The sequence below is a fragment of the Ceratotherium simum genome, chromosome 12 (assembly GCF_057802395.1).
Source record: "Ceratotherium simum simum isolate JZ-2026a chromosome 12, ASM5780239v1, whole genome shotgun sequence".
NCBI classification, from domain to species: domain Eukaryota; kingdom Metazoa; phylum Chordata; class Mammalia; order Perissodactyla; family Rhinocerotidae; genus Ceratotherium; species Ceratotherium simum.
This window is the reverse complement of record NC_141911.1, coordinates 9,269,697-9,284,584: the sequence shown is the minus strand read 5'-3', so window position 1 is coordinate 9,284,584 and position 14,888 is coordinate 9,269,697. Positions and strand designations below refer to the sequence as shown.

Below are 14,888 nucleotides of genomic sequence, written 5' to 3'. Positions count from 1 at the left end.
TTATACAATTATAAAATATACATACAGTTTATGACCAAGATATAACATAAACTTGTATATACCAAATAACACAGTAAAGCTTATTAGAACTTTAATAATTTTATTTTTTAAAATACAAATATACTGAATTATTTCAGTATACCTTTTAGAATGGACAAATATAGTTGGAAAGAAGAAAAAAACAAATTTATATTATCAATAAACATAATTTTTACAAGATACAAAAGATACCTTGTAACCCTCTAACAAAGAACAGATATTTTTTCCTATGTCCAGCACCATGATTGATCATAAACATAGTCATAATGAAAGCTTTAACTAATTGCAGAGATATACAATCTAAAAAATTTAGAAAAATGTACAAAAATATCTTTACTTTTAAACTACGAAGTGATTTTAGATAATCTTTGGATCAAAGAGGAAATAAAAAGGGAAATTATGATCTACATAGTCAGCTACAACAAAAAAATAGAATCATAATTAAAACCCAGGTGACCCAGCAAAATTTGTATTCAGAAGTAAGCTTATTGGGCCGGCCCCGTGGCTTAGCGGTTAAGTGCTCGCACTCCGATGCTGGCGGCCTGGGTTCGGATCCCAGGCGCGCACCGACACACCGCTTCTCCGGCCATGCTGAGGCCGTGTCCCACATACAGCAACTAGAAGCATGTGCAACTATGACATACAACTATCTACTGGGGCTTTGGGGGAAAAATAAATAAATAAATAAAATTAAAAAAAAAAAAGAAGTAAGCTTATGGCCTCAAAGACTTTTAATATTTTTAAAAGGCAAGGGGGAAAAAAACTCAGTAAATAAGAAATTAGAAAAATAATAAAATATATCAAAATAAACTAAGAAGAGAAACTAAGAGATACTATTTGGAATTAATATAAAGTAGTTATAGAGAGGATACCTAAGTCTAAAAGCTAGCTCTTTGAAAGACAATCACTCAGAGTCTAATAAGGGAGTGAAAAAAAAAAAAAAGACCGAGAGAGAAAACTCACAAGATTCAGAATGAAAAGAGAAATACAACATAAGCACAGAAGAGAATTAAGAAAACAAAACTAAGAGAACACAAATGCAATTTCATGGCAATTTATCTGAAAACCCAAAAGACAAGAATGATTTCCCAGTAAAAGAGGAAATATCAAAACTGACCGGAGAAATGAATCCTTGAGTAAAACCAAATACCATAAATTAAAGGTAATTTAAAATCTACTATAGAAAAAGACATCAAGACCAGCCAGATTCTCAGCAGATTCTTAATCTTTAAAAAACCATTTTAATAATCTTAAATTATAGAAAAATACAGAAAATGTTCCAATTCGTTTTATGAAGTCAGAATAACTCAATACTAAATCTAATAAAGGTAGTACACAAAACATACCATAAACCAATTTCACTTAAAAGTTAAATGTAGGGGCCAGCCTGGTGGTGCAGAGGTTAAGTGCGCATGCTCTTAACCTGTGAGGATTTGCAGGTTCGGATCCCAGGCGCGCACTGACGCACACTGCTTGTCAAGCTGTGCTGTGGCAGTGTCACATGTAAAGCAGAGGAAGATGGGCATGGATGTTAGCCCAGGGCCAATCTTCAGCAAAAAAGAGGAGGACTGGCATTGGATGCTGGCTCAGGGCAAATCTTCCTCACAAAAAAAAAAAAAGAAAAAGAAAAAGAAAGAAATGCAAGAGTGGTTCTTTTTTAGAAATCAACATAATCCAACATATCAACAAATTAAGGAGAAAAACTCATATGATTATAACAACAGATGCTGAAAAGGAATTTGGTAAAATTCAGTAGCCATTTATAATAAAAGCTCTATTGAAAAGAATAGAAAAAAATTAAACATTTTTGGGAAAAAAAACAACAGCAAATATCCTAAATAGCAAAACACTAAAAGCATTTAAAATAAAATTAAGATGGTATCCACACACCATAAATATATATCTATTCAATGTATGTATGTGTGTTTATATATATTTCTATATTTATATCTATATCAAGAACTTGCTTCTACATGGAAATTTGATGGTCTGTGGAAGAGTGGTTACTTTGAGTACAGGGTGGGAAACGGACAGATCAGGGACAGGGTGGGAAGGAGACTGTTCACAGGAAACTTTTATTATTTTAACTATATGAATTTTATTACTCATTCAATAAATCAAATGAATAAAATCAGGAATTAAAGCAGGAAGCCCTCTAAACCCTTTATAATTCAACACTGACTTGAAGATGATAGCAAACTAATAAGACATGAAAACAAATTAACTGGCATAAATATTAGAATGGAAAAGAAAAATATATTTTTGTTAATGATCTGACAGAATACAGGCATACCTCGGACATATTGCAGGTTCAGTTCCAGACTAACCACAATAAAGTGAATATTGCAATAAAGCAAGTCACATGAATTTTTTGGTTTTCCAGTGCATATAAAAGTTATGTTTACACTATACCGTGGTCTATTAAGTGTGCAATAGCATTATGTCTAAAAAAACAATGTACGTACCTTAATTTAAAAATATTTTATTGCTAAAAAATGCTAACCATCATCTGAGCCTTCAGCAAGTTGTAATCTTTTTGCTGGTGGAGGGTCTTGTAAAAAATGCAATATCTGCGAAGTGCAATAAAACGAGGTATGCCTGTACCTAGAAAACACAAGCAATTCTAGTAAAGAAAAACCCTGAAATTAATAAAATAAATTATAAAGCAGAGGTATGATAAATACATAAATAAAAATTTTCCCTAGTTTAGCAGGAAACACCTAGAAACATAATGGGAAAAATATTTCATTCACAGTAGTAACTTTTCCCCAATATTTATAAATAACTGTATTGAGAAATAAGCTCAAAAGACCTTTTTATTCAAAAATAGTATCTTAAAGTTATAAAGGAGAAAATCCAAGAACCACCAAGAAAATTGAACAAAAGGAGAAAACCGTAAGTGGACTTCACTAACCACATATCAGAATATATTCAAAAGACATGTCAGAAGTCCCCCCTTATCTGTGGTTTTGCTTTCCGTGGTTTCAGTTACCCCTCAGTCAACCACAGTCCCAGAATATTAAATGGAAAATTCCAGAAATAAACAATTCATAAGTTTTAAATTGCCCTCCATTCTGAGTAGCATGATGAAATCTCGTGCTGTCCAGCCTTGTCCCGTTCTGTACACAAATCATCCCTTTGTCCAGTGGATACCATATATGCTATCCATGAGTCAGTCAGTAGCTGTCTTGGTATCAGACTGACTGTCAGGGAATTGCAGCACTTGTATTCAAGTAACCTTTATTTTACTTAAAAATGGCCCCAAAGTGTAGGAGTAGTGATGCTGGCAATTCAGATATGCCAAAGAGAAGCTATAAAGTGCTTCCTTTAAGTGAAAAGGTGGTAGTTCTTGACTGAATAAGAAAAAAATCATATGTTGAGGTTGCTAAGATCTATGATAACTTTTATTACAGTATATTATCATTGTTTTATTTTATTATTAGTTGTTGTTGTTAATCTCTTACTGAGCCTAATTTATAAATTAAACTTTACCATAGGTATGTATGTATAGAAAAAAACACAGTATATATAGGATTTGGTACCATCCGAGGTTTCAGGCATCCACTGTGAGGTCTTGGAATATATCCCTCGGATAAGGAGGGATTACTGTAATCAAATCAATATGGCACTGGCATAGGAATAAACACACACGAGTGGAACAGAATAAAGAACTTAAATATAGATTCCAGCACATATGAGAAAATGTACAAGTCAAAAATTAAATAGTATTTCAGCAGGAAAGGATATTTTTAAAACAATCACCACAAAAATGGTTATCATCCAGCCAAAAAAAATTAGATCTTTATCTTACATTATATATAAAAAAATAAAATTCAGGTGAAATAAAGGCAAATGTAAAAAACAAATCACAGCAATACATTCTACAACAAAATTTATAAGATGACATGTCTCCTAAACATTCTTAACAAAGAGCAGAAACTTTAAAAGATAGACATAAAAAGTTTTAAATTTCCTATTATGAAAAAACCATAAACAAACTAAGCAATTAAATCAGAAAAAAATATTTGACATGTAGAAAAAGAGCAGATCCAATTGGTCAAGTTTATAAAAAATACTCAAACTTACTAGAAGTCAGGTAAATAACAATTAGTTTAACAATGAGATATCACTTTAGGAAAAATTTTAAAGATTGATAATATCTCCTCAAAAGGGTACTATCGTATTTCATTGGCCTAAATGTGAATTATGACATCCTTTTGGAAAGAAATCTGGCAACATATATTAAAACTTAAAGTACTTACACCTTTAACCTGCCAGTCCTGCTACTGGGAATCCATCATATAGAAATAAAAGTAATCATACATAATACGTACAAGGATGTTTATTGTCATTTATTTTCCAACTTCTTCTCTCTATAAACAGAGTTGTTTCAATCAATACAGGAACGGCTGAATAAATTACAATATACTTTGACCAATTAACACAATGCAATCATTAAAAAGAATAAATCAGAGTTTTATCAGGTGACGGTGGGATTTGCACATTGCAGTATTGAGTAAAAAAAAAGCAAAATACAATCAAATGAGTATAACGTGATCAGGTTTAAAAAGAAAAACTACAGGGGCTGGCCCAGTGGCACAAGCGGTTAGGTGTACGCGCTCCACTGCCGCGGACTGGGGTTCGCCGGTTCGGATCCCCAGCGCACACTGACGGACCGATTGTCAAGCCATGCTGTGGCAGCGTCCCATATAAAGTGGAGGAAGATGGGCACGGATGTTAGCCCAGGGCAGCTAAACATCCTAAATCCTCCTCAGCAAAAAAAGAGGAGGATTGGCAGATATTACCACAGGGCAGAACTTCCTCACTTTTTAAAAAATAAATAAAAAGAAAAACTACAATAAAAAATCCCTTTATTAAAATGTGCACGTCTCACATGTATATATATATATATATATATATATACATACATACAGATATCAAAGTACATGATCATGGAGGAAAAAACAGGTGGTCAACAGGTAATGGAACTGGGTAAAGAAAGGGTGTGTGTGTACAGAATATGGGTCAGGAAGGATAAATGCATATATGCAATAGATACACGCACACTTTTATGCAAGAAAACTGTAAAAATTTCTACTATGATAAATGGACTCAATTATTAAATGATTAGTTTAGGGTTGTCAAAATCCTACGCAAAGTCAGGTTGAGCAATAAAGAAGGTTACTGTCAGCATTGTTGACCCTCGAAGAAAAATATAACCCAGAAAATTCATTAGGAATAAGAACCTGTAGATGCTGTGTTACCCACAAGTGGTAAGAAGGCTCCTTTTTACCCTAGTTTTTCTCTTTAATATAAAAAGTAATAACTGCGTAAGGGAAAGAAAAACATGAATTTCAAAAGACTTACAGTAAGTCTCCCACCCCAAATCCCTTTTTGTCTTCTATCCAGATACTGTTTACACTTTCTTCATACATCTTTGCATACATGTGATATAACTTGGGGATAAATTTTCTTTAGTGGAACTGTTATGACAAAGAGTATATACATTTTAAATTATGATAGATTTTGTCAAACTGCCTCCCATAGAGACACCAATTTATACTCCCACCTTTGGGAAATACTTAGTTATGAATCCAGTATGTCAGTGGTGATCAACAATTGAATTTACATTATGCAGTTCGGCATGTATCTGTTTCCCTCAATAATAGTAAACACAGAAACGGCAGAATATTTAAACCAAGGAAGAAAGAAATAACAAACAAGGAGTGTAAAGCTTTAGGAAGAAAGCAAAGCATAAGAGAGAGTAGAGAGTTAGCTTTGCTACAGCAAAGGCAGCAAGCAAGCCATCAAAGGGAGAGGTGACAGGGGACATTGCAAACATCAGTTAGTGAGACCCTTAAGCCCAGATTTGGATACCAGAAGTCTGAAACAGCCATTACAGAGCCCCTTTTACTGCTCTTTTAGCACTTCACACAGAATCCAGTGTTATCCACCTAAAATACCTATTTAAAATAAAAAAAATGTATTAAAATACAGAGGTAGAAAAGCCTCACAATCCCTTAACTTAGACACTATTAGTACTTTCAATTTACAGATGAGGAAATGCACCTTCTTCCTGACTAGATACACATCTAAAAAACACACACACACACAAATATATAAATAAACATAACACATAGAGGTAAAAAAGGTCTGAAAACTCCACTAGAACAAATAAACAGTGAGCATCCTTTCCTTTTAGCTCTCAGTCCTTTTTTTTTTAAAGTATAGTTGATATACAATATTATATTAGTTTCAGGTGTACAACGTAGTGTTTCGACATTTATGTACATTACGAAATGATCACCACAGCAAGTCTAGTAACCATCTGTCACCACACAAAGTTATTATAATATTAATTACTATATTCCCGATGTTATACATCACATTTCTATGACTTTTTTTTTTTTAAGATTTTATTTATTTTTATTTTTTCCCCCCAAAGCCCCAATAGATAGTTGTATGTCATAGCTGCACATCCTTCTAGTTGCTGTATGTGGGACGAGGCCTCAGCATGGCTGGAGAAGCGGTGCGTCCGTGCGCGCCCGGGATCCGAACCCAGGCCACCAGCAGCGGAGCGCACACACTTAACCGCTAAGCCACGGGCCGGCCCTGTGACTTACTTATTTTATAACTGGAAGTTTCTGCCTCTTATTATTAGCACTCAGTCCTTCTGTCCAAAGATAAATACTATTAAGTTTCCTGTGAATCTTTACGAAGATAAAAATTAAGAAATAAATATACATAGACCTGCATATATCTAACATACAATTCTTATTTTTAATGGTGGACTTGAAAAACTTTTTATTATGAAAATTTGCAAACATATAAAGGGAGAGTAATAGATGCTTAAATACCCATTACTCAGCTTGAATAATTAACAATTTCCCTCCCTGCTCCCCTGTTCCAATGGGTATTTTCAAGAAAATTTCAGACATTTTATCATTTTAACATACAATTCTTAGCAAGCTTCAATATCTGGTTTCCAAATCCAGAGTAGACTAGACATAGAAACTTAGAAAGTGGTTGAGAGTGTATAAAAAGGCTTTACTACCAAAAAATGATAGCTGCCTGACAAGAATAAAATAAAATAAATGAAAACAACTATTTAATTATAGATATATACACATAACACTGACTCATCAAAAAGTTAAAGTCACGTTTAGGATTTTTGCTTAAAAAGGCAGGAAAGTATGTGATAACATTTGTTTTTAAAAGTTGAAATGGTTAAAAGAAAAGTTTACATTTTAGGAAGTTAATCAGAAGGTGTTTCACTTATGTCAAACATTTCTTATCTTGAATGAGGCTTTACCACATTTAGCTGTGATCTCAGAGGCACATGGAGAGTTTTGCTGTGAAGAATGGCTGGTGACTGTGGAAAACGGAACCACAGATATAGGAATCAAAAACTCATCTAGATTAGAATACTGATCTCTCAAATAATGCCTCTACGTACCTTAAAACTGTAAACAACAACTACTACCACTATTTAATGAATACTTCCCTGGGCCAGACACTTACTGGGTTAAGTGCTTTACACAAACTCATTTAATCTCACAATCCCCTGAGGCAAGTAATTAAGACAAGCTACTACTTGCCCAAGGTCAATCAGCTAATGGACTTCCCTTATCTCATTAGAACTGTTGCTGAAGTACTTATGTTGGGCCTCACCTTTCTTCTATATATAAGATTAGGGATACCATTTTTTATCATTTCTCTGGAGCAAATGTTTAATTGTGATAGGCACTGTGCAACAACTTGACTAATAGATACACCACTACAATATTTAATGATTTTTATAGTTTTACTCATTATGATTCATGATTAAAGGTATGTCACATACCATGGAGATTTTTATTCCAAAAGAATTACTACATATACTACTTGTCAGATCTTTAAAGACCTATAGATATTCATGTAGCTTTCCCTACATTTCCAGTGACAGGGAAGTTTAACGGAGAGTTTTCCTGATAAAGATGTTCCTTTTATAGATTCTAAAACTGTTTCCTGTAACTTCAACCCACTAGTCTGGCTGAATTAATAAAGACTAAATTTCTTCTTTTCTCTTCCATGACAGCCTTTTAAACATCTGTAAAATCTTTTGCAAAGAGTCTCCATGCTAAATATTCCCAGTCTTGATTCCAGTTTGACATGATTTCCTCATTTGTCATTATCCTCACTGTCTTCTCTTAAAAAGTGACTCCCCAAATTCAACACGAGACTCCTGTAAAGAGCCTAACCAAGGCAGGATACAGAGAACTATGAGTTTTCCTGTCCTGGACCTAAAATTATCTTACTTTCTCCCACTACTCCAAAGTTACTTTCTGTGTATATTAAATTTGCAGACAAAAGTCTTTTGCATAACTCATTCAAGAATAAGTGATTAAACACCTATGATGTAACTGAACCAGGCTTCCATTTTTCCCAGGCTTCCCTTCCCTAAACTCAGCACTCTTTTTTTTTAAAGCAAAAGTTTCATTTTTGCTTTGTTTTTTCTTTTAAGCAAATATTACTGTTTAACATATATTTATTTTATTTGTCTATTATCTGTGTCACTATTGTCTATTATCAGTAGCTGCTCCTAAAGTAGTATCTGGAACATAACAGGCACTACAGTATTTGTCAAACTAACTGATGAACAGATAGAAGAGGGTGCAACATTCATATTCTTTATGGCTTCTGGAAAGGAGTCTCTAGGCTACTATACTTCACTGCTACATGATCTTGATGTTTTATCAACAAATACGATTAATCAGAAGAGCCACATGACTGCCACATGCCCTCTAGAATTTACTATGATACTCTAATACGAGAATTATAGGTTTTGAATACTTTAAGATATGTGGTGGTGTTTTTGTCTTTTTCCTTTTTTTTGGTGAGGAAGATTAGTCCTGAGCTAACATCTGTGAATCTTCCTCTATTCAGTGTGGGACGCCTGCCACAGCACGGCTCGACAAGCATTGTGTAGGTCTGAGCCTGGGATATGAACTGGCAAACCTCAGGCCGACACACTGGAGTACGCAAACTCCACCACTACATCACCAGGCCGGCCCCTGTGGTGGTTTTCCATGTTACCCTCAAACTGTTCCCTACTTTTCTTCATTCTAAAATAATTATATAACTTGAAAATAAAAATACACATTTCCCTATTACTAATAGTAGGTCACTGGTAAACTCTATTGAACTTTGCTATGAAATGTTAAGGAATACTTATCCTTAGGTCAGAGGCTGAGCTACCATCTCTGCCTATATATGTGGCCTCAAATATACTTGACTCCAACCATGGGCACCTTTATATCATAGTCAGTTTAGATGCCACTTCCCTGCGGCTTTATTATTTCTGAAAGAGTTGTAGTTGTATATACTCTGTAGTTTTTCAGATTTTTGATTCATTTAAGTTCAAAACACATCTATGGAGCAGCTACTGTTTATACTATACTATTTAGCATTCCCTACTATGGAAGTCTCAGGGTACTCTACTCCCATGGGGTTGTTACTGTTAAGTTACACGTGACTCTACTCCGTTCTGTACAAAAATATTATAGCATGAAACACTTTCTCTCCATGTCAGTGTAGGACAGTTGTTCCCAAATTGTTATGCATCAGAATCACACGGATGTCTTTTAAAAGCACAGAATCCCTAGCCAATTGTGTACCTACCGAATCCAAATAACTGGAGGCAGGGGTCCAAGAATATTTTTAAATAGCTCCTGAGGTAATTCTACTTGCAAACTACTGGTTTAGAGGAAAAGAAAGAACTCTAATAATGCAATGCCATCTCTCTTGTGTAAAATACAATGTTTAGGCACAGACAATTTTGAGCATGATGTCACTCAATATATCTTCTATTATTTCCCATACCAAGCTGAATACCTAAATAAAATAAATTTAATTAGTTATTCATAATTAAAGTAAATTGGATAGCACTTAAGATATATCTACTTCAAGGGAATTCATATAATTAACATTGGTCAAAGCAACTCATAAATATTCCCAAACTAGTCTCTCTAACCTCTACTCCTCATCTTACACAGTAAGTACTTGCCCCAGCCAAGCAATTGTCTTAGCCCTTCAGAAATGGAATGCCTTCCTCCCCCCTTCCTTTTTACCAGCCTCAGTGACTCTTCTTTATAAGAGAGCAAACATCCTTTACAAAACTCTCTGCTAGAAGAGTACCATAAATATATGTGTTATACTATATTATAATTTGTATACAAATCTGTCTTTCTCTCCTAGACTGGGAGCTTCTAAGAGCAGGGATTGTTTCTGATCCACTGTTGTAGTTCCAGCTCCTACCAATGTGGTAGCAACATTGGAAGCAGTAAATAAATCTTTGCTTAGTGAAGAAATGAAAGAAAATGCCTATTTTCAAGTCTATTCAAATGAGATAATTTTAAGGGTTCTGATCCTAAAAATTAACACCAAAAGATTCTGTTACTAAATTTAAAAATAATGCAATTGGAACATTTTCTAAGACAACTGATAAGCATTTGTTATGTACTATAAGCCAAATGCTGTGCAAGTGCTAAGGACAAAAAAATCAGCTTTGCTCTTGATAGGTAAGTAATATGAGTATTCCCAAGTCCAAAAAGATATCCTGTCATTGGTTTACAATCTACATCCACAGTGCCCTTGGAGCCAAGCTCTGTAAGGACTGCTGATGCCCTTGAGGTAGTAAAAAATATTAGACTGAGAATTCAGGAGTTCAACAACTCCATGTTGCTTAATCCATGACTGTTCTCCAGAGTTCACTACAACAGGAAAACTTACAGTTTGAATGGCAGAGTCTCCTATCATCATCATAAAAGCATAAAAATGCTTTTAAGAGTCTGTGTGACTATCATTCAAAAAAGGAACTATCCCCTGCACTAAAACAAAAACACACAAAACCATTCCTACTGGCATACATCTAGAATATTCTGATGTTAAAATATAACAGTTTACTCACAGAACCAATCCACATGCCCTGATCTACTGCTCAAACATACATATGGCTTTGAAGCCTCTACACAGAGTATATAATACACTGATAATTTCCAGAGCAAAAACTTGTGGTTCTGCCATTTCTGGAAGATGCAATATCTTCTTCCTCATTTTGCATTTCCTCTATCCCAGCAGTTTCCCAATGTTTAATAAATGAAATAATTATAGAATTGGAGTAAGATTACATTAAGCTAGACTAAGGTGAGTCATAAAATCTTATATTAAGCTAGAATTGATGTTAACAATGTTTTCCAATCATCCAGTTTACAGATGAAAAACATATCTGATAATAGGAACCAGAAACCAAGACTCCCAGGTTAGTGCTTACACTAATTTACCAACAAATAAAAGCAAAAATTCCAGTCAGTCATTCAGAAACGTAGGGTCTATTTAAATGCATATCATTTGAAGGTTTTGTTGAGAGTTCAGAATTGTTGTAAATGTGCAAACAGAAGCTGTCCATAGTTGGCCCTAGGCAAGTATTTCCTCTAGCAGGAGAAATAAAATTTAACGTATTTCAGGAATTATCATCTTAAGAAAAACCACACAATGAGATAATTGTTTGGTATCCACTTTCCCTATAGGCACTTCTTTATACGCCTCAATCCTGCAAGACCTTGTATTCATTCATTTATGCTTTCAACAAATATTTACTGAGCGCATATTACATGCTAGGCCCCGGGAAATACAGCAAAATCCCTGTTCACATAAAGTTTACATTCTTGTGGTGAAACATAAGCAAATTAAAAAAAAATGTCAAACATACAATATTAAATCACGATAAGTACAATACAGAAAAATATAGCTGGGAAAGAATTTAGGGACTGTGGGTGGTGGGGTTACAATTTTAAATAGGGTGCTCAGAGAAAGCTTCAGTGAGAAAGTTAAATCAGAGTAAAGATCTGAATGAAGTTAGGAAGCAAGCCATGCAGATATAGAGGAAAGAGCATTCAAGACAAAGACCTTTAGGCAGAAATTGTCTGTCATGTTCAAAGAAGAGCACTGAGGATAATGTGGCTAGAGTTGCAGAAGCAAAGGGTAACATTTTAAAACATGAAATCAGAGAAGTAGGGGCTACTGGGAGGGCCCGATCAAAGAGAAACCTATAGTTGAAAACTGCTATTAAAAAATACTAAATATTATCTTAGCTAGATAGGGATTAAATCAATAGACTCACTAGGGATGACCCAACTTAATAGGAAATTTAGCATGACTTGCTAATGGTAGAATTTCTAATAATATCGACAGGTTAGTAGAGACATTATTTTTGGACATTCCCAGCATCCATTAAACTGTACCTCAGAGAGCATCATCTACTACTCTTATGACTAGCTTTGAAGCATCCGCTTGTCAATTTACTAGGAAGTGAGTGCTATAAGGAGGGTAAGAAGGCAGAGGATGAGGGAATTCATACGCTCTCCATTGCAAGAGAAGTGGAGAAATGTTTTACCTCCCATATCTCAAGAGAATATGCTAATATATAATTCAAAATAAGTAGACGACCAATCAGATAACGTTTTACAACTAAAAGTTGAAGTCAAATTCCAGGGAGCCAACTTATGCTTTACTCCAATACTCGCAATACTGTAACCATCCCAAGGACAACAACAGTTTCTTTTATTTTCCACATTCCCCACAGCCTACAATAGTTATTTTAGGGCCTGACATTTTGTATTGCCTGACTGAAAAGACATAAAAAGTATCTCAAGTCATGAGAAAAGGCTCTCCACCTGAGTTGGGGAGCACACAGCTTTCTCACACTCCTGTCTTTAAAAACCTGGGGCTGCAGCTAACCATCACATTTTCTCTACTTCTTTTGTTTATGTTCCATGACCTGGCCATTCCCAGCAATATCATGTATTCTACTCCAGAATCATAATGGCTTATCTCAATTTTTATCTGCTCAAGTCTCCATATATTTCAGGTCCCTTATTCTGAATTATTTTCCTCAGGTATCTACTGACAAGCTCATGAATTCTGAAACTATAATGACAATTATAAAGTATAATACACCATACAAATATACAGTGTTAATATTTTAAATTATTTGTTATATGCTACCAAATACAACTAGCTCTCAAAAGGCACCCTCTGTACTATAGATTTATATCTAATTATAGGTGGCAAGACTTCTTCAATCTTTGAAAGAATTTCCAGACTCAAATCAGTTTTAAATTCTTTTATATGATGCATAAACAGCATAAATAATGTGCTAAATCTGGATCTCCTACTCTTTATTACTTCTTTTATATGAGTTAATATATAAATAAAAGTAAAGATTTAAAAATATCTATCAAGCATATTCATATTAAATATAATCCCTGTGAAAGGCAGAGAATAATTCAGTCTTAAAATTCTGAGCTTATACTTTAAGCCATATCACCAAATACTAAGTATTAGATAACTTCAACATATAATTGATAGGTTGTCATTTTAAAGATTTTATTTATTCATTTTTTTCCCCCCAAAGCCCCAGTAGATAGTTGTATGTCATAGGTTCACATCCTTCTAGTTGCTGTACGTGGGACTCGGCCTCGCGTTGGACGGAGAAGTGGTGCCTCGGGGCGCTCCCGGGATCCGAACCCGGGCCGCCAGCATCAGAGCGCGCGCACTTAACCGCTAAGCCACGGAGCCGGCCCGATAGGTTGTCATTTTAAACTGAAATTTATAGCTGGAAAAATTCACTCTCTTTATGGTGAACTAAAACAAAACACAAGCATATGCTAAATCAAATCGTGCCAATTACCCTCCTTACCAGGTTCTTTTGTCTGTGATCTTCTCTATCTTACTTGAGACCTCTTTCTGCTGTATTAATGCGGTGGTTTCCAATTGCCGTCCCTACCTCCATTCTTATTCTTGTTACACACAGGTAACAAAGTAATCTTTCTATAGTGCAAAACTGGGAGTAGGACGGAATAATATAAAGAATAAGAGACTTAAAGCAAGACTGTTAAACCTCAGGTTCTACCGCTTGTTAGTGGTTTGTTCTTGTACAAATGTCTTAATCTTGCTAAGCCCCAGTTTCCTCCTCTGTGAATTGCAGACAATGATATCTACCTCAAGGGATCATTATGAGGACTAAATAAGATACAGTAAAAAGGCTCTTAAAGTTGGCACCCAGAAATGTTAGCTCCCTAGCCCCCTTGTAAGTTTGAACCATCAATCTTTGAAAAAAGTTATCACATCCTAGAGAAAAACTGATTCAAGAGTATCAGAAAAACAAAGTAATGGCTGGTATTGAGAATACTTGCTTTCTAGCAGGGGAGTTTATATGGAAAACTGAACTATGATGAGAAAGTAGTTTCGTGAGTATGCAGAAATCCCAAGGTAGGCACATAGCTCTCAGCCAAGAATTGCTTGGACAAAGCTTGCTTCCCTCAGTAACTGCAAGGACTCATTGTCTCAAGTTTTTTTCCATAATTCAGGTTTTTTTAGTGCCTCCAATGAACCTTTTAATTACTCTAATTATAAATAAATGACTTTGACTACTTGAGAAAAAGCATCAGAGGCAGTAGTTTCTAACTATCTTAAATGAATTACTTTTTATCTCCCAAAAGCTGTGTAATCACCTTTGATGGATTGGGGTGGGAGCAACCGAAGTCTGACAAAAGAAAGGGAAGAGGTGATATTGACAACTATATACCCCTCTCCAGTGGGAAATTCTGAAAAATGGAATAAAGAAATATGCTGTAGTAGAGCTCCACCAGGTAAGAGTTTTTGATCCAACGGGAATCATAATCCAATGTTTGGAGACTTTGGCTCAAGCTATTAATTCCTCTTTCAATACGTCACAGAACAAACCACATTCAGAGAATATCATGAATGACTTCAGACAGAAAAACTCTTCTTGCTAAGCTTTATTTTAA

The 14,888-nt window shown here is 34.8% G+C and overlaps 1 protein-coding gene across 9 annotated transcripts in view; it reads right to left on the bottom strand.

The window, feature by feature from the left end:
* Positions 1–14,888, bottom strand: part of HMBOX1 (homeobox containing 1) — a 184,621-nt gene that overhangs the window by 116,417 nt on the left and 53,316 nt on the right. For all 9 annotated transcript variants that reach the window (XM_014789900.2, XM_014789901.2, XM_014789899.2 and 6 more), the window contains exon 2: positions 2,505–2,643. The gene's annotated coding sequence lies outside the window, so the exon portion shown is untranslated. The remainder of the gene's footprint in view (positions 1–2,504; positions 2,644–14,888) is intronic.